The sequence below is a fragment of the Manis javanica genome, chromosome 5, assembly GCF_040802235.1.
Source record: "Manis javanica isolate MJ-LG chromosome 5, MJ_LKY, whole genome shotgun sequence".
Lineage (NCBI taxonomy): Eukaryota > Metazoa > Chordata > Mammalia > Pholidota > Manidae > Manis > Manis javanica.
In genome coordinates this window covers 26611959-26631444 of record NC_133160.1, presented here as the reverse complement: position 1 = coordinate 26631444, position 19486 = coordinate 26611959, and the positions used below count along the sequence as shown (strand labels likewise).

At 45.1% G+C, this 19486-nt stretch overlaps 1 long non-coding RNA gene across 1 annotated transcript; it reads right to left on the bottom strand.

Annotated features, from left to right (window-relative positions):
• Nucleotides 1–5660: 5660 nt before the first annotated feature.
• On the bottom strand, nucleotides 5661–10205 carry LOC140849519 (uncharacterized). Its single transcript, XR_012131485.1, has 3 exons — nucleotides 10028–10205; nucleotides 8526–8624; nucleotides 5661–7639 (listed from the first exon to the last, which is right to left on the bottom strand). It is a non-coding gene; the product is annotated as an uncharacterized lncRNA (long non-coding RNA).
• Between the last annotated feature and the right edge of the window lie 9281 nt (nucleotides 10206–19486).

The following is a 19486-nucleotide window of genomic DNA, read 5'->3' as shown; positions in this document are numbered from 1 at the left end:
GTGGTCATTTATCAAAGAAATTAAATTTCAAGTTGAAATGCTTTCACTGGTGAAATCTATAGAACACTCAAGGAAGAAATACCAATTCTACGGTCTTTTAAACAAGAAAACTAAAAACAAAATCTTTGTTGTCACTATACATCAGTTGTTATTTAACCCTATGTCCACCTAAAATCATCTCACACACCATGTATGGTGCAAGGTCCTCATTTTGGGAAATTGATGTAATCAAGTCCCACATGGCAAACTGAGGCCCAGAGCAGAGCAGGGCTTGCCTGAGGACACCCAGCATGCAGCAGCCCAGCCTGTGAAACCAGAGTGACTGTACCCCACCGTGGATGCGTGAGTGTTCCGGCTGGGGGTGGTAGTGCAGGGAGCCAGTGTGTCATCAGGCAAGTCATAGCGCCCTTCTGAGCCTCAGTTTCCTAATCCATAAAATGGAGCAGGCATTTTGCCTGGCAGGGACTGTTCTGAGGCACAGATGAGACTGCAACCATCAGGCTGTGTGAAGAGGAACCCTCATCTCAGCAAACATCAGAGGGGCGTTAGCAGGCACCACTTCATGGCTGTGTCCCCCAGGTCCATTTCCTGCCCTTGTGGGTCCAGCTCTGGCAGTGCCACGTCTCTGTTTATTCTCCCTATCCTGATGGAATTCTTTCCAAAAAGGACGCGGATCCTCAGGCCACAAGAGGGGCTGTGAACCCCTAAAGGAGGTGGCGGTTTCCTGTCACAGGCAATCTTCCCAAAACTTTTCTGCCTCCAGTGTTGACGGAATGCTCCACCCGAATGAAGCCCCCCCAAATCCTGAGCATCTTGACCCAGATGTGGTGGTAACACCTGAAACCCCTGGCTGCAAACCTAGCTCTCACACCTCCTGGCAGGCCGACCTTGGACAACTAATCAGCCTGTCTGAGCCTTAGTTTTCCCATCAGTAAAATGGGGATAGCTGATCTACCACATAGGAACTTAATGAGAAAATCTGTAAAACATCAGGCAAACTGGAAGGTGTCTTCATCCCCCTGTCCCACCCTGAAACAGACTCCAAGGAGGAGAACTAGAGGTTCCCCACGCACCCTCACTCCCGTCTGTCTGCAAGCCCAACTCCCCTCCCAGCGGAGTCCCTTCCTCTGCATCTCTGCAGGGGAGCTGTGGGCTGTGATGGCATCTCATTCCGCCAGGGGGAGCTAGAGTGCCCGCCACTAGAGCCCTAATTGCCTTGCTGTTCAAGACGGAAAAACTCATTCAAGGTGCTTATCAATTGCGAGACATGTCCCATTTTGAAAAGTTTTTAACATTGGTTTTGGATATAGCTTTAGAATTATGTCTGATAATCTAGGAAACCTGTTTAGAATGCTTTTGAAATAAAAAGAAAAATAAAAGGTTCTGAAGGAAAAGGAGGCCAAAGCTGTCCACAGCTCCTCTCCAGCACACCTCAGAGGCCCCCACAGCCGGCTCCTGGCCGTCAGGGTCTGCGCCCCTCTGGCCCAGGCCGTCCAAGGCATCCCTCCCCCGCTGCCCCCAGGTCTCCCAGGACCACTCCTGCCTCCATGGCCCATCCCCACTAGGCAACCAGAGGGAGTTTTTCAAGGCCCTGATGAGACTGTCTGCGCCGTTTATTAAAATGCCCCTGAGACTCCCAAGAGAAAAAAGCCCTGTGCGACTGGCCCCTCAGGGCCTCTCCTCCACGGCTCCCCCCACCTCAGTTTACTCCACTGAGCCACATGGGCTTCCTGAAGCTCTTCAAAAGCGGGCCTCCTCCCTGGCTATTCCCTCGGCTGGAAGACGCCCTCCTTATCAACCCCCACAAAGATCTGCTGACACTGGTCTGGCAACAGGTAACATGCACAGGTGCCACTGTTTATATAAAAGCCCCTCTGACAGTGGGCCATGCACTGATCATCCCTGGTCCCCAGCTGCCACCTTGGGTGAAGGACTCATGAGGGACATGTGCATGTCCTGAGGGGTGGGTGACACACCATTCAGTCTGCCACACAGAACACCCAGTCCCAGTGAAGCCCATTCCCAGACCCCCTCATTGCCCCACCCCAGACCTTTGCCCCAGAAGTTTCCCTTGACTTACACTGTTTTTTATTCCCCATGACTTGCAATCCAAGACCTACTCATCCTGCCAGACCCCAGTCAGGACCCACTCAGCCTAGAATACAGAAAAAGGAGCCCAGATACCCAGAGCCAGTTGGGACCTCAAAGCCCCCCGTCTGCTACTCCTTCTCAGCAGCTCCACCAGAAGCTCAGAGCCCACAGACAGGGTCTGTGGCTTCCCCGGGTGAGTGATACTCCAATGTCCAGCCAGGGCTGATGAACAGAGGACGCACATAGGCCCACTGCGGGGAAAACCGAGGTGAGATTAGTCTCAGGGGATCTCCTGGGGTAGGCAGACTTTGAGGTAATAGTCATGATTAGTTATTGGTCAAATAACTTGCTATGTGCTAAGTAGGAACCGTGCCAGTCATGGGAACCATGAACAAGACAGACATGGTCCTGTCCTGGGAGAAGGAGGTGTGTGATAAGTAGACACACAAAGAAACATGGTGATGAGAATAAAGCAGAGCAGGGTGTAGAGAGCCAAGGTGTCAGGAATTGAGGGGATGTTTTATCAGAACATTAAAAAGAGGCCTTTGGCCCAGGTGAAGCCCTTCTCAGGTAGAGCAGACAGCAAATGCAAAGGTCCTGGCTGGTGCTGGGCTTAAAGGTCCTTCCTCTAGGAAGCCATCTTGGATTGCGTCTCCTGGTCCCCCAGCACACCGCCCCACGAACTCACCAGCCTCCCCAAGGATGCGCCGTGCTTGTGCTCAGTAGCATAATCTGCTGGACAAACCAATGAGAAGATGCAGCCATACTACAGAGGAGTGATCTGTGCCCCCAACAGGGAAGGGCTGGGCGTTCCTCATTCTGGCATCCCCATGCCTGGGACAGTGCCTGGCATATACAGCAGGTGCTCACTAAGGTTCGAACAAGTGTGAAATAGAGACATGGTGCCAGGAAATGAGGACAATGATGGCTTCTCTATGAGGCCAAAACTGTCCTCACACTTTCTTCAATGTCCTCATGCCCTATCTGGTGGAGGGACACCCACCCTGAGTCTGCCCGTGGGGTCATGACCCCCCAGCCCAGCTGGGCCCAGAAATTGGTTTTGCTCTATGGGAGGTAAATACTCGTTTTTCTGGTTGTTAATACATTATTGGGGGGCAAACAGGAGGTGTGAGCCTTCCCCCTCTTTTCAGAGCAGCATGGATGTGGCCCTGGATCCTGGAGAAGGTGACCTGGGGAGGGGCTGGTTGTGGGAGGCCTATGAGGAATTCCAGCCACAGGCATTTGCTCATCACTCAGCTTGAATGCCAAGGTTACAGGTCATGTGGGTGTGAGTGTATGAGGCAATAAATGAATGTGAGTGTGTGGGGATGTGAGAGCATGTGTATACAAGTGTGTGCACAAGTGCACACAAACAGAAGAAATCTAGAAGAAAATGCACCAAAATGATCTCGGGGAGACAGAATCCTGATGGGTTTTATTAGCTTTTATGCCATTCAGTATCTCCCTAACTTTCTATATTCAGCCTATGCTACTTTTAGAATCATAAAAGAGCTAAAATAAGTAGCTTTTTAAGGCCACTGGTACAAAAAGCAGAGAAGAGATGGGGGAGGAGACAGGTGTGACTCTGCAGGCACCTGGGCTAGGGAAAAGGGGGAGGGAGAGCAATGGAGTACTGAGATCAGGAGGCGAGGCCTCCAGCCAGATGCACGCACACCAACTCCTGTAGGATGCCTCCATTTCCCCTCTGGGTCCTGAGCTCCTCTGACCCTGAGGTCCCATAATTAACCACCAGGTATCTCAGGAAGGGCCTGGGCCAGGATGGCATGGGTGAGGGCAGCAGGACACACAGAGGTGCTCACATCACATCACACACATCACCTCACAAAAGTAGAAGGCAGCCTACCTTTCTTCCTGGGATTCTGCGCCTTGGACACACACTACCCAGAGGGCCACCTGCGAACTCTGGTGGCCAGAGACAAATCTCTGTGGTTGGCTGTGGCTGGGGGTGGGTAGAAGATGGATGGACTCAGATTCTACAATTATTTTCTGAAAGTTACCAACAAAGTGCCAAAACAAAAACATGTGGGCAAATGAAGTAAAATTTTGTTACAGAACTCGGTCCATTGAGTGGAGGGTCCCCCCGATCCCAGAGTCAGAGGGAAGCTCCCCCAGAGGTGGACATGTCCTGGTCCCTAGTGTCCAGTCAGATGGCCCCTAAGTCAGGATCTTGGGTCCTAAAATATGACCCAAATCTCTTCAGGTCAGGGCTGTGCTGAGACTTTTAAGAAAACCCTCGAGGCCACATCCCAGCCTGCTGCCCTCCCCTCTTCCTTGCACCTCTGGGCAAAAGCCGAGGCCCACCCGCGGCTTATCCCACCGTAGTATCCGCATACTTCCCTACTTCCGGAGTTCTCCACCTGAGACGCTGCCCAGAGGGGCACAGTGGATGGATCGAAGGGCGTGGGCTCAGAACAATCTGGGCTCAAGTCCCCACTGTAACAGTTTCTAGATATGAAACCGCATGCCTCTGAGTGTCCCTGTCAGGGCCGCTGAGCCCTGGGGGCCCCCCAGTGCTTACACCCTGAGATTCTGAAAAGGGACAGGCTGCAGTGAGCCCACCGCAGGGAGTATGGGGCAGCACTGATGTAAGCGCCAGTCCCTGAGCATAGTCTGAGCAGGGGGCTGAAGGGTCTGCAATTCCTGCCCCTACCAGGGCAGGAGCCATTGCTCAGGACCAGGCTCTAATGGCTCTGCCAGGGAAAGGGCCACCCTGGCTCAAAGACCCAGGCCCTGCCGGAATCTCACCTCGTCAGACCTCCCCCTGCTGGGGACTCTGCCCTAGGGGCTGCAGGATTCTTCTTAGTGTGCCTCTCTGATTGCTGCCAGCCTCAAATGCAACCAGAAACCCAGTGGCCCCTGAGAAGAACCAGGCCAGATGGGCACGGAGGACCAAGCCTGCCACCAGAGAGGCTCAGACTGAGGACCCAGGTGTGGCCGACCTGGCCAACCCCGGCCCTGGCCTCCGCAGTCCCCCGGGTTTCAGAAGACCCACCCTGTGAGCCCTCGCTTCCTGTGCTGCGGGTCCCTAAGGCTCATGGAGATTCCTGGCCATTTCAGGGGATCTGTGATGGAGACTGGTATGCGTTGGGCTGTATCCTCCAAAAAGATAAGTTCACCTCCTAACCACAATACTTCCGATTGTGACCTGATTCAGAAACCGGGTGCCTGCAGATGTAATCGGTTAGGAGAAGGTCGTGCTGTGGAATGGCTGGTGTCCTTTTAAGAGGAGAGACACCCGGAGGGGATGACCACATGACACAAACATAGGGAGAAGGCCACGTGACAGCAGAGGCAGGGATGGAGTGGGCCGTTGCCAGCCAAGGAACCAAGTATTCCTGGCCACCACGGGAAGCCAGACAAACAAGGAAGGATTCTCCCCTACAGAGGGAGCGTGGCGCTGCCCACACCGGACTGCTGGCCTCCAGAACTGTGAGACAATACATTTCTGTTGTTTTAAGCCCCTGGTGTGTTGTACTTTGTAATAGGAGCCCTAGGAAAAGGATGCAGGGACGACATTGGGGTACAGCATGCATATGTATTTTGGCCTCAGTAATCCGGGCTCCTGGGCAGTCCCTTAACTTTAATCCAAGAACCAAGCCTTGGAGGGCTCAGATCATAGTTTTCCGTAGCAGAGAGAATGCACTGGCCCTGGGGAGGCTGCACAGTGACATGGGGACTCCTCGCTAGAGAGGAGAGGGAAGCCCTGTGCTTGCACCCTGGGAAGTGAGAAAGGGAGATGGAAGCAGAGAGAGAGGGGAAGCCACACATTCATTGCCCAGGGCTGAGCCTTGGCTGGGCAGTAGGGTCCGTGGGAACAAGAGCTGCAGAGACCTCTGAGAAACCAGGCCTGCAACCCACCTTCCATGGCTCCAGTGAGCCCCAGCCTAGATGGCCCCGTGGGCATTGTGGAACAGCAGCAGTGGCTGCTGTTGTGTGTTCAGAGTCTCTGAATGCCCCAGAACCCTGTGTGGTGCTGCTGAGAGGGATGGTGGGCCAGCAGAGGCCTGGACAGATGCCTCTGGGCCAGAGTGGGACAATGAGCCCAGAGTCAACAGGGGACTCCAAAGCCAGACTGTAGCAGAGCCAGGCTCAGGTGCCATCCACGCTCTGGGCCTCCCTTACATGAGGGACTGAACAGTCTGTAAACACAGGGTTCCCTGCAGAGGAGCGCCTGGTTGTAGATACCCCAGTGTAGATACCCAGCAGTTAATCTTGTAATTTAATTCCTGTTTAAGCCTAATCTGTAGCTGAAACTAATCTAAGAGAGAATAGGTGCTGTGTCTTGGAATCTGGTGCGAGTCATGAGCAATGTGACAAGAACTGCAAACAGTTCCTGTCGTCCTTTCCGAGGTAAACCCAGATAAGGAACACACCGTGAGACTCACGTGGCGGATGACTTGACAAGACAGAAGAGAAACTTTAAGAGGTGAATAGTCTGCAATTATTTAGCTTGATGAAAAACTTATCCTATAATCATTAATTGATGCTTGTCTTTTTACTTGCTGTAGCTTAATAAAGGCACAGGGAAGCCCTGGCTTGGTGCTTAGTCTCCAAGAGAGTCTCAGCCCTCTGCATTAAACGTCATTCTGCCTCGGTTTCTCATTTTCATGGACCCCAACTGCAACACCTGGTGGTGGAGGAGGACAGACACACAGCAGGGGCAGGAGACAAACAGCCACTATTACCTCCAGTGGACTGCTGGGCCTCACTCTTGCCTTGAGGCTGAACCACTTTCCAGAGCCAAACAGCTCACCCCAGCGGCATCACCCAGAGCCCCTGCCAGACAGCTGCACCTGCCTCCTGGGCGCAGGCCTCTCCCCCTGCGCCTGCACAGGGCCTCACAGGGGAAGTATGACACAATCTCAGAGACATAGCCTGGTGCCTAAGGGCATGAGGGACACACAGCCCAACTAAGGGCCTCTGGGACTCCAACATCTGAGAACATTTATTTCCTTCTCCAAGTCCCTGGTGAGGAAGAAGGTCAGCTTCACCAGCCAGGGCGGGCAGATACAGCCAGGAGGCCTATATCCCTGGGCCTGGCAGGGGTAAGCCAGGGACAGCGAGGCCCCCCTGGCCCGGGCACCTGCTGGAGGACAGGGGAGAAGGACGGGCCACCTCAGAACCTGATGCGGGAGCTCTTCTTCACGGAGGACAGAGGAGGGGTCTTCAGAGGCTGTGAGAGGTGCTTTGGGGAGGAGCTGACAGGCATGGGCGTCGCTGACTTCTGCACGATGTACCTGGACACCTGGGGGGACTGCAGCCCCAGGGAGGTGGACAGGTTCAACTCCGGGAACACAGAGGTTGGGGCTCACGGAGACAACAAGGTGTAAGTGGAGGAGGCAGTGGGCGTGCTGGCCATGGTGCTGGGTGCCGTCTCCCTATCAGGATCCAGGTCCTTCTGGAAAGTGTGGGTCTCCAGGTGGAGGAGCCGGCCCTGCTGCTCTAGCACCTTGTGCTTCATCAAGTCAGGCGGGTGGGTGGGTGCCAATTCATTGAAATGCAGCATTTGCTGGATCTGAGGTGCGATCTGTGGGGAACAGAGAGGGGAGTGCAGGGGCAGCAGGACCAAGAGGGAGGCGCCAGGAGGACAGGCCTGACACTTCCATGCAGAAGAAGTCTCTGGAGGGCCACGGTTGTCACTGATGACCAAACCTGCCCTTCTCTTGGTATAGCAGCAGCCTGAGGGGTGGGCACTGGACTGTCCCTGTCTTAGGAGGAGGCCCAGGTACCAGCTACTTCCCAGATGTGCTCTCACCGCCTGCCAGGCTGGCTCTGGGCGCATCTCCCTCTTCACACTGACCTCTCCCCAGCAAGCACAGAGGAGGTGTCTCACTTAATGCTGAGACCCCAACACAGAGAGAGGGAGTCCCCACAGTGCCTCATGGCACTCGAGGAGGGTACGGCTGGGATCTGCCAAGGAAGAGGCATGATGGGGCTTGAGGCTGCCTTTCCAGAGTCCCTGGCTCCTTTTCCTTCTTTCCAAGAAAACCCCCTCCATGCCCTCTGTCTCCTCCTGATCATTTCCCTGCCACCATGAGACCCTGTACCCACACAGGAGCAACCGGCCGTATGCAGACATGAGCAGTAAACACACTGATAAACCAAAACCACACACTCAGGCAATGCTTTGGAGGCTGTGGGAGCGCCAGGCCCAGACGACCTCCAACAAGGGACCAGTGAGGCTTGCCCTCAAGGTCAAAAGCCACATCCATGGCCTCAACCAGGGCCTTGGCAGACAAACCAGCCAGACCAGCTTTATCCCAGAACTGTCTGTGGCCCAGAATCCTGTGAAAGGCCCGATGTTCCCCACAGTCCCACTGGAGGGCCGGGTGGGCACGAGTGGTCACCGATGGAGGCGGGATCCCCGGCCTCCAGCCCCAGCATCTCGAGGAGACAGCCGCGCCCCGCCTCACCTGGTTCTTCACCCAGCCGTACTGCACATTGGTGAACAGGAGTTTGGGACTTGGAGGCTGCCGCTTGGATGTGTACGCTGCTCCCAGGACTTGGCTCACCTGCAGGAGTCAAGGGCAACAGTGAGGGCTCAGGCTTGAGTTGCTGGGGGTCCCTCTACACCCCCAGCCTCTCCTGCTTGCCCTTGGACTCCCACTTGCACCAGCTGTTCTCAATGTCTTCTGGGGAGCGCTCTCCGGCCCACGGGGACAGCAGGGCTAGTCTCCGCAGCTTGGCCCATGCCTCGGCCTCGGCGTCCCCCTTCCCGTTTGGAGCACCATGGAGCTACCTGCTCCCGCTGCTGGTACTCCAGGGCCTCAGCGAGATCCTGCTACTCCCTCCCATGAGGGGCTTTCCTTCAGAAGGTGCCCTAGGCGGGGTTCCTCCCTCCTTGGCCAGGGCCTTTCCAAGCTTCTCATCCCTCCCTGAGGCCATATTGCCCAGGCCTGGTCAATTAGCCATGTTCAATTAACATTATTAAAGCCCATATTAAACTGGCTCCCACCAAGTCCTGCCATCTTCCCCACCACCGTGTGCTCTCCTCCATGGAGACCTGGCACCCCATCCTGACCTTACCTGGACCTCCCCCTGTGGAATACATAAACAATCTCTCCCTCCTAGGGAAGCCCTGCCTCTGCCTTGATATCCCCCCCAACAGATAAGATTTATGCCTTCCCAGGAGTATAGGAGCCACAAGGACTCTTGGAAGTGCCTGGAAAACTCCTACTTATATTCAAAACACAACTCCAAAATCTATTCTTCTATGAAACCTTCCTTTTACTTGATCCACCCAATCAGGAGATTTTTCCTCTAAGCTATCCCTGTTCTTAACAGTCCTGCTACTTACCACATAGAACTGCAGCCACGAGCTTGCATATCCATCTCTCCAAATGGACTGTGAGTTGCCTAAGGCAGGACTCATATCTGACTGGATTTCTAGAACCTAACACAGGGCCTGGCAGTCATCAGGACCTCAATAAATATTTTTTGAAGGATCCAAAATTGTCCAAGACTTGGTCAGAAATATGGTGGAACATGGATGGAGGAAAAAAATGAAGAGAAGGCTTCCAAAGCAAGCAGCCTGCCTTCCCCATGAAACAGGGAAATAACATGAGTGTCTATCCTCCCAGGGAACTCTGGCCACATAGAATTAACCTCTGCCGGGAACCAGCCTGAACAAATCTGAACCTGGTTCTGGGGAAGGGACTTGGGTTTTGATATTTTCCACTGGTTTGTACTTCTGAGTCTTTCAGCTTTGCTGGGTTAGAACAGAGCTCTTAGGCCACCGCTGACACCTGTGGAGTCAAATGTGCTTGCAGGTCCCAAATCTTTGGCCTTCTGAGCACCCCCCGCCCCCCACCGAGTGTGCCCAGCACTCTCCAAGTAAGGCTGCCTGGGACTTGGGGAAATGCCCAGCATCCCCTTCCCTGGGCCAGAGGAGACCAGGCGGGCCGTGATAACTCACTGCAGCTCAGTGAAGGCCTGGGAAGCATCTATGGAGTCGTCATCCTCCCTTACGCTTCTTCTTAGATCATAGACACTAACCATCTGGACATCCTGCAGCCTTTTCCAAACATTCAGGCCAAATGTCCCTGCAATTTAACAGATCCAGCTCAGTAGCAATGACAGAGCTTCCCCTTCCTCTGAACCCTCTGTCCCTCATCCTCCACCCTCAGCCAACAGTCCCTTGCCCCTGGCCTACACCTGTTGATGCCTACCATATGCCAGGCATTATGCTGGCTACTCTACAAATACCTGGAGGAATCGGACACTAGCCATAGTATATACTTAGAGCTCAGGCCTAAAGCATTTGGCCCCACACAGAGGCCGAAACAGAGTACTGCGGCAATGACCAAGTGATTCTCAGTCAGGCTTCAAGTAGTTCATGTATAAAATAGCAATGGCACAAAATGATCAGGTGTCAGGTGTCCATCAAATGTGAGGTTAGGGATGGGGCTGGGGAAGAACAGGGGCTCGGGTAGAAAGCAGGTAGTGAGAAGAGTGAGACATGAAATCCTCCTGGGCAGGGTGCAGTGAGTTAGTTGCAGGCTATTCCCCTGCTGCAGAATGTTTTTTTAATTAAGAAAAACTAAACAGACATGTTACAAATATTTTTAAAAAATAATTGGAGGGAAACAAAATAAAAAATGAACAAGTGAGACTTCATCAAACAAAAAAGCAAGCTTCTGTACAGCAAAGGACACCATCTGTAGAACAAAAAGGCATCTTACAGTATGGGAGAATATATTCATAAATGACTCATCTGATAAGGGGTTAACATCCAAAGTACATAAAGAAATCATATGCCTCAACACCCCCAAAACAAATAACCCAATCAAAAAATGGGCAGAAGACCTGAGCAGACACTTCCCCAAAGAAATACAAATGACCAACAGGCACATGAAAGATGCTCCACTTCACTAATCATCAGGGAAATGCAAATTAAAACCAGTGAGATATGACCTCACACCAGTTAGAACAGCCAACATCCCAAAGAGAAGAAATAAATGCTGGCGACAGTGTGGAGAAAGGGGAACCCTCTGACACTGTTGATGGGACTACAAATTGGTGCAGCTGCTGTAGAAAGCAGAATGGAGGTTCCTCAAAAAACTAAAAATAGAAATAACCACTTGACCCAGTAATTCCACCCCTAGGAATTTACCCAAAGAAAACAAAAACCCTGACTTGAAAAGATAAATGCACCCCTATGTTTATCATCGCACTGTATGCAATAACCAAGATATGGAAGCAACCTAAGTGTCCATCAATAGATGAATGGATAAAGAACAGGTGGTACACATATGCAATGGAATACTATTCCGCCATAAAAAATGAAATCCTGCCATTTGCAACAACATGGATGGATCTAGAGGGTATTATGCTCAGTGAAATAAGCCAGATAGAGAAAAACAAATACCATATGATTTCACTTATTTGTGGAATATAAAAACAAAACAAAGCAGAAGGAACAAAACACCATTCAACTCATAGACACAGAGAAGTGACTAGTGGTTACCAAGGGGGTGAGGAATAGGCAGAGGCAGGGGGAGGGAGATGGGGACTGCTGAACCACTGTGATGTACATTTGATAAATTAAATAAGAATAATAATAATTGGAGAGCTGTAGAAGCAAAGAAATTAAGACAAACTAAAATTACAGAAAAGGAAGAGTCCTTCAAAGAAGAACTGAAATCAGGAGCTGCTTTCTTCTCTGGGAGCATTTTCTGAGTCTGGGCATTGGCTGAGTAAGAACCAGGCTCAGATTAGGAGGAAGAAAGCAACTGCAAGGAGGAGAAACCAGCAGAGCTTTGGACAGACACAGTTAAAAACATACACAGAAAGAGACCGAAAAGTCAACACACAAGATAGACTAGAACAGAATACAAAACAAAAGTAAAAAAGCCCATTCACCCAAAATAACAATGAAAAGAGGAATAGAGAAAGAACAGATGAAACCAACAGAAAGTAAAAAATTACCATGGTGGACTTAAATCCAACCATGTAGATAATTATATTAAATGAAAATGGACTAAATACACCAATTAAGATGGAGAGATTTTCAGACTATTCAATGAAAAGGCAAGATTCAACTACATATCATTTAGAAGAAATAAGACTTTACTTATAAATACAAAGATTAAAAGTGAAAGGATGGTAAAAGATATATCATGGAAGTACTAAGCAAAGAAAGCTTAGGAAAATGTGTCTGTCTCTACAAACAGAGAAAGACTTCAGGACAAGGAACATTACTGAAAATTAAAAGGTCAATTTTGTAGTGATAAAAGAACCAGTTCCTCAGGACGACATAATAATCCTAAATGCCTGTATGCCTAGCAATTTAGGGATTCAAAAATAAAAGAAACTGAAAGAACTAAAGGGAGAAACAGACAAGTCCACAATCATATTTGAAAATTTTAAGACCTCTCCCAGCTGTGCATACAAGAAGTAGACATCAAAACAGTAGAGATATAAAAGATTTGAACAAGACTATCACCTAACTGGCCCTAACTAACATTTGTAACATTTGACATCCAACAACAGCAGAACACACATTCTTTTCAAAGTAGACATGGAACACTTACAAAAATAGCCAAGAAAATGGGACATATAAAAGATGCAGGAGGTTTCAAATCATCAAAATCATAGCATGTAGAATTTATTTTCTGACTATAATGGTATTGAAAATCAATAACAATAGCTGGAAATTTGCCCAAGTATTTGAAAACTAATCAAAACACTTCTAAGTTATTCATAGGTCAAAGGGAAAATTAGAAATCACTTCCAACTGAATGATGATAAGACTAGGAAACTAAAAAGTTATAACATGAAAATTTATGGGATGCAACTAAAGCAGTGCTTGAAGGAAAATTTATAGCTTCAAATACCTACATTAGAAAAAAGGAAGCTGTAAAACACATGATCTAGGTTTCTACTTTAAGAAGTTAGAAAAAGAAGAGTAAATCAAATTCTAAGTAAATAGAGGAAAAGGAATAATTTTAAAATAAAAGGGAAGTTGTTGTTTAATGGGTATAGAATTTCAGATTTGCAAGATGGAAAAGTTCTGGAGATCTGTTGCACAACAATGTGAATATACTGAATACTGCTGAACTGGTCACGTAAAAATGGTTAAGATGGTAAATCTAATGTTATTTGTCTTCACCACAATAAAAAAATAGAAAAATGTTATTTGACAATTTTATAGAAAAACATACATAATTATATGCCATTACTTAAATGCAGAAATATACAAAATAGAAAATGAACAGAGAATAGAGAAAATCAACAATGCCAAAGCTGATTCTTTTAAAGTTTTAACAAATCCAAAAACCTCTAGCAAAATTGAAAGAGAAAGAGAACACACATATTGCCAGGATCAAGAATGAAAAGGGGACATTAATAGAGATCCTGTGACATTCAGAAGATGATAAGGGACTATTGTGAAGAACTTAATGATAGCATATTTGAAACTTGGATAAAATGGAAAAATTCCCTGAAAAAAATGAGTTTATCAAAACTGACACAAGAAATACAAAATCTAAGTAGCCCTATATCTACTAAAGAAATTGAATTCATAATCAAAATCTTTTCCATAAAAACAACTCTAGACCCAGAGAGCTTAATCAGTGGACTCTATCAAATATTTAAGAAAGATATAATACCCACTCTATGCCAATTCTCCCAGAAATAAGAAGAGTACTTTCCAAATCCTATGAGGCTGGCATTGCCCTGATACTGAACAAGGCAAAGAAACTACAAGAAAAGAAAACTGTAGATCAATATTCTTCATGAACATAGATGCAAATATTCTAAACAAAATTTTACTGAACAGAACTCAACAGTATATTAAAAAGAATAATACTTGACTAAGTGAGGTTTATACCAGGAATGCAAGATTGGAATAACATTCAAAATTCAAAGAATGTAACTCAGCACATTAGTATAATAAAGGAGAAAACCCGTATGATCACTGCAATAGGAGCAGAGCAGTCATTTGACAGAACCCAACATTCATGATTATACAAAGTTCATTTTTTATAATTCATTCATAACTATAAAAAAATCTCTCAGCTAACTAGGGATAGAGACAGCTACTGTTAAAAAAGAAATATTGCATGATTCCACTAAAGCAAACACATAGAAACAAAAAGTAGAATAATGGCTGCCTGAGCCAGAGGGGAGGGGCTTGGGCAGTTGTGGTTCAAAAGTGAAATAAGTTAACACTACTGTTCTGACACTTAAAATTTTGTTAAGAGGGTAGATTTCTGGGTTTTTTCTCTCCAGAAATGTCATATAATTGACATCTGACATTGTGTAGGTTTAAGGTGTACAGCAGGATGATCTGTTGCATGTATACATTGGAAAATGATAGCCACAAGTTTAGTTAATACATCCATCAAGTCACAGTTAACATTGTTTTTTATTTTTTGTGGTGAGAATTTTTAAGACCTCTCTTAACTTACAAGTATACAGTATAGTATTCATAAGTGTATATATACTTTTCTGTACATTAAAGCCTCAGAATTTACTCACCCAATAACTGGAGCCACCTTCATCAATTTCCCCCACCCTGCCTCCTGCCCCTGGCAGCCACCAATGTACTCTCTGTTTCTATGAGTTTGGTTTCTTTAGATTCCACATAAAGTGAGATCACACAGCATTTGTCTTTCTCTCTCTGGCTTATTTTATTGAGCATAATGCCTTTCAGTTTCATTCGTGTCATTGCCAATGGCAAGACTTCCTGCTTTTTCATGCTGACTAATATTCCATTGTATATGTATGTACACACATATAAAAGCTATATACATGTACATATACAGTGTGTATACAATAATATGTATATGTTATACACAATTTATCACATTTTCTTTATCCACTCATCTGTTGCTATACACTTAGGTTGCTTCCGTGTCTTGGCTACTGTAAATAATTTTGCAATGAACATAAAGGCACAGATATCTCTTTGTGACAGTGATTTTATTTGGTTTGGATATATATCCAGAAATGGAATTGCTGGATCAGTGGTTGTCATGTTACTTGTTTTTACCACAATTTTAAAAGACTTTTGGAAGGGAGTATAAAAGCACAACTATGAAGGGTGGGATTGATAAAATGGATAATACTAAAATTAACTTCTGTTCATCAAGAGACATCACAGAATAAAAAGCGGGCTCAAAATGGAAGAAGACATCTATAAACTATATGATTGTCAAGGAACTCATATCGAGAATATATAAGGGACTCCTAAAAACCCAAAGGAAAAAGACAAGTCAGTAGAAAAATGGAGAGAATATCTGAATAATCACTTAATAATAGCCACCTGACCAACAAATACATGAGATGCTCAACCTCACTACTCATCAGTGAAACTCAAATTAAATGAGAATCTTCATAACAATGTTATGTTTAGTAGCCCCACATCGCTAGAAACAACCTCAATGCCACCAAGTAGCACCGATGAATAAATTGTGGTGTATCAGCAACAGAATACTCCTCAGCAATGCTGACGACTCAACACCTACATTCAACTAATGACTGAACTGCAGGAACATAATGGTATTTGAGAGAAAAGACCCAGCCATGAAAGAGAACCTATCTCACCATTTCAATCATAGTAAGTTCAAAACCAGACAAACCTAATCTCTGGATTTAGAAATCAGGATAGGGGAGAAGGGTAGGTCAAAATGGTCCAGTGGGGGAATGGGGGGAGCACCAAGTGCTGGTATTATTCTGTTTCTTGATATGATGTGGCTATTTGCATACGGGCTTATTTTCTGAATATTCACCAAGCTGAACCCTTTTGATTTGTGTGCTTTTCTTCATGTACATTATTATACAACAATTCAGTTTATTTTATAAAGAAAAAGAAGTGTACCTTGTCAGATACATGATTTGCAAAAGTATACAAAGGCAAATAATGTTGAATAGATGGACAGTTGATGGATGAATGAACTGAATGGACAACGGGAATGACTCACATCATTGACAGAGTTTGCACTACTATCATGATCAATTTTAGACTATTTCATCACCTCACAATACATGCAAATGGAATCACAATATAGTGTGATCTCTTGTGGCTGCCTTTGCTTACCTAGTGTAATGTTTTAGAGGTTCATCATGTAGTATGCATCAGAATTCCATTTCTTTCTATGGTTGGATAATATTTCATCGTATGGACAGACCACACCACACTTGCCCCATTCATCAGTTTTAGACATTTGGGTTGTTTTCACTTCTTCGCTATACGACTAATGTTGCTAAAAATACTTGTTAACCAGATTTGTGTGTGTGTGTGGAAATACGTCTTCAATTCTCTTGGGTATATATTTAGATGTGGAATTGCTGGGTCAGATGGCAACTCTATGTTGTAGTTTCTGAGGAACTACCAAACTGTTTTCCAAAGTAGCTGCACCAGTTTACACTCTCACCAGCAATGTATGAGAATTCCAATTTGCCCCTGTCTTAGCCAACATGTATCTGTAACCATCCTAATGAGGGTGAAGTGGGATCTCATTATGGTTTTGACATACATTTCTTTGATGTCTAATCATGTTCAGCATCCTTTGATATCCTTGTTGGCAATTTGTATACCTTCTTTGAAGAAGTGTCTATTTGGAGGCTTTGCTCATTTTTAATTGGGTTATTTGTCTTTTTTACTGTTGAGTTGTAAGGTTCTTCATAAATTCTGGATTCTAGTGTCTTATATATGATTTGCAAATAGTTTCTTCCATTCTGTATGTTATCTTTTTCTGAGTGGTGCCCTTTGGAGGCTAAAAGTTTTTAATTGTAATGAAGTTCAATTTATTTTTTCATTTGTTGCATGTGTTTTTTCGTATCATGTCTAAGAAACATTGCCTGACCAAGGTCATGAAAATCTCTATATTTTTTTCCTAAGAGTTTTATAATTTTCTCTCTTACATTTAGGTCTGTGACCATTCAAACTTAATTTTTGTGAATGTTGTGAGGCATGGTTTTGTGAAGTTTTTGTGTTCATTCTATTGGTGGGTATGTCCAGTTTTCCCAGCTCCGTTTGTTTAGAAAGACTATTCTTTCCTCCATTTGATTGTCTTGGTATGCTTGCTGAAAATCAATTGACCAGAAATATGAAAGTTTATTTTTCTACTCCTAATTCTATTCCATTGTCTATCCTAATGCTAGTACCACGCTATCTTTACTGTAGCATTGTGAAATTGGGAAGTGTGGGTCCTCCAATTCTTTCTTTTTCAAGATTGTTTTTATTTTTAGGTCCTTTGTGTTTCCATATGAACTTCAGGATCAGCTTGTCAATTTCTGCAAAATAAGGCAGCTGGGATTTTCATATAAATTGCATTGAATCAGTTTGGGAAATACTGCTATATTGACAAGGTGATGTCTTCTAATCCAGGAATATGGGACATGTTTCCACTTGTTCAGGTTTTCTTTGATTTATTTAAATAACATTTTGTAGTTTTCAGAGTACAAATTTTACACTACTTTCATAAATTCATTCCTAAATATTTTATTGTTTTTCATGCTCTTGTAATCTGGATGCCTTCAGAAGTGGCAAGAGCAGACATCCTTGTCTTGTTCCTGATCTTAGGAGGAAAGAATTTAATTGTTCACCATTAAGTATGACATTAGCTGTGAATTTTTTGTAAATGGCCTTTATCAGGTTTTCCCCTCCATTCCTTCTTGAGAGGTTTCTTTTTATCAGAAAAAATATTTATCGAATGCTGTTTCTACATCTAGTGACATGATCATGTGTCTTTTTTCTTCATTCAATTAATATTTATGTCATTTGATTTAGGACATTAAACCAACCTTGCATTCCTGAGATATTCTTACTGTGTAATCCTTTCATCTGTTGCTGGATTAAATTTGCTAGTATTTTGCTTAGGATATTTGCACGTATATTCACCAGAGATATTGGTCTGCAGTTTTATTTTCTTGTGATGTCTTTGTCTGGTTTTGGTAACAAGGTAATGCCAGTCGCATAGAAAATCCTTTTGGAAGAACTTTTGAAGAACTGACATTAATCCTTCTTGAAATTGTTCACAGAATTCACCAGTGAAGGCATCTGTATCTGAGCTTTCCCTTATGGGAAGCTTTATTACTAACTCAATCTCTTTACTTGGAATGTTCAGATTTTGCATTTCTTTAGATTTTCTATTCTTTCTTGAGCCCATTTTGGTAGTTTATATCTTCTTACGAATTTGTCCATTTTCTATCATTATTTTGATAATGAAAATTTAAAAACAAGTTAAATAAATGACTGTACCTCTATAAAGTGAACATTAATTATTACAAAGTCTGATTTTCAAAAATATTTTATAATATATGAAATTCTAGTTCACACAGTGTGATCCCAATTTGTTTAAAATATACCATTATAAGAACTAAGAGCAGCTAGTCAGAAGCACTAATTCTGAAGTCACACAGACATGGGTTTACTGCTCAGTCTAGCACTGGCAGCCATGTGAGCTCAGACAGGATTTCCCAACTCTTCAGTTTCATCTCCCTTATCTGAAAAATAACATCTCCCTCACAGAGTCACTCTAGAGATTCAATGAGAGGATACACAATAACACTAATCACAATCCCTGAAACATAGTAAACAGTCAATTATTGACACTTTTATTGTTGTCCTTATAATGATTGTATTAACATTATAGATTCTTCATATACTGAACCCATGGGTAATCAGTTCCCAAGAGATCTGAGTGCAGTGAAGTTCTCTTCTTACTAAAACTAGACTGGACAGAATATATTTCTATAGAAATTCAAAGGGCACCTAAGACTTCAAGATGACTGTGAAAATGGCAAATGTATATAAGCCTTTGACCTAGCAATCTCACTTCCAGGAATTTGACCAACAGATATTTTTTCACACATGTAAAATGACATAGTCACTATTCCCTTCTGATTAAAAACAAAACATAGAAAAGAAGCTCAATTTCCCTTAAAAGGGAATTAGATCAGTAACATATTATATGGCTTACTACACAGCTATAAAAATTAATGTACTGCTATGCAAAGATTAAGACACATTACGGAGTTAGAAAAGCAAGGTGAGTACTAGTAGGTAAGACGTGCTACCGTCACGTAAAAAATAACATGCTACTATCATGTAAAAGAATAACCCTACCTTTACACATTTGTGTTTGCATAAACAAACCCTAGAAAAATAACCAAGAGTCAATGTAAGTGGTTACTTCAGGGAACAAGGAGAACCGTTTTCGGCAGGAGACAGGAGGAGGACTAAGATTTTTTTAATTGCCTGATTTAATAAACTTCCATTGATGTATAATATACACATAGGAAAAGTATATATTATCATAAATGTACCATTGAATACGTTTTTACAAACTGAACATGACAGATAGTGACAGAGCACTGCCAGTGCCCCAGAAGTCCCCTGTGTGACTCCTCCTGGCCACTCCACTCC